This window comes from Corvus brachyrhynchos, unplaced genomic scaffold (assembly GCF_000691975.1).
Source record: "Corvus brachyrhynchos isolate BGI_N302 unplaced genomic scaffold, ASM69197v1 scaffold200, whole genome shotgun sequence".
Lineage (NCBI taxonomy): Eukaryota > Metazoa > Chordata > Aves > Passeriformes > Corvidae > Corvus > Corvus brachyrhynchos.
In genome coordinates, this window is record NW_008236184.1 from 4551904 (window position 1) to 4553371 (window position 1468).

Below are 1468 nucleotides of genomic sequence, written 5' to 3' on the forward strand. Positions count from 1 at the left end.
ATGGGGGTTATGGAGCCCATATGCGATGGGAGGGCTTGGGGGGGGTCTGTGGGGGTGCGTGACGGTGTGGAGGGCTCTGGGGGGTGTGTGAGGCCAGAGCCTCAAGGGACCCACGTGCCCGCGGGGATGATGCCCAACATCCGTGTCGCCTGTGGGACGTGGGATATGCATGTGCTGCTGGCTGGGCTCCAAAGAGGGGTCTTCTAGGGGTGGGGACAGAATCCTGCGGGTGGTGGGGGAGTCAGGGTGTGGGTGCTGTGTCTCACCCCAGTGCTGCTCCCCATTAACTCCATCCAGCCCCCTCCCCAGCCGAGGCAGTGGGGGATGCCTGTGTGCTGTGCCGGAGGGGCTGTGGGGAGAGCCAGCAGGCCCGTTGGTGTGGGACGGAGGGTGTGCAGAGTGCCTGGCACCCTCCCAGCCACCTGTGGCCCTTGGTCCTGTGGGGGGCCCTCTGGTCCTTTGGCCAGAGCCAGGGTGGGGATGGGGCTGAGGGAGCCAGCAGTGGCCTCTGGGCCAGGGGATGGCTGTGCCAAACAGGGAATACCAGGGACACCAGCAGCATCCAGAGTGATTTGTGCCAGGCACAGTGGCCCTGGCGGGTGCAGCTGGGTGCTGTCAGGGACAGGGCAGGGCTTCATCCTGATTTCCCCTTTGCCCCAGCTGTGGCTCCTGGCAGCACCTGCCCATATCCCCCTATGGAGAGATCGATCAGATCTTGGGAACAGGAGATCCTATTCTCAGTGTGTGACATGTTCTGTCACCCCTGCACCCTACCCTGGGTGGGGATCTCACACGTGCCCACTGGGGCTGGGTTCACCAGGACAGAGTTTGACCCCCATGCCTCCAGGTTCATGACCTTGGACTTTGAGAGGGCTGTGGGCAGGGTGAGCTCCTCCCAGGTATCCCCCCTACCTTCCCTCCCCGATGGGGGGGCAGCCGGTGAGCTGTACCCCTCACAGGCAGGGGTGGCCTGGACCCTCTGACAGTGGCTCAGACCCTGTCACTCGACAGTAAATGGGGTGACACTGAGTCTGCATCTGGCCTTGGCTGATGGGGACACACGCTGGGCCCTCCAGCATGGTGGGGAGGTGGCTGCTAGCTGCAGCTACCCACCCTGTCCCTCCTTTTGCAGGGCCAGGCCAGTGTGAGGAAGGACACCAGGGGTCCAGGCCCACAGCCCGCACAGGCTCCCTGATGGTGCAACCCCCCCACCACCAGCTCCGCCCCTGCAGCAGTGCCACTGGGTGTTGGTGCTCCCGCCGGGCTCGGGGGGGGGTGAGTGGAAAGCTCATCCCAGGGTCTGTTACCGCCCTGAGCCCCATGGCAATTTAATCCTTCACCCATTAACTTGGACTAATAAACCTTGTGGGAGAGAGGCTAAAAGCCGTGCCTGCACCAGTGCAGTCTCCGCCAGTGCCGCTCCAGCTGCCCACCATGGCAGCCGGGCTCTTCATCAGCCAGAACGGCG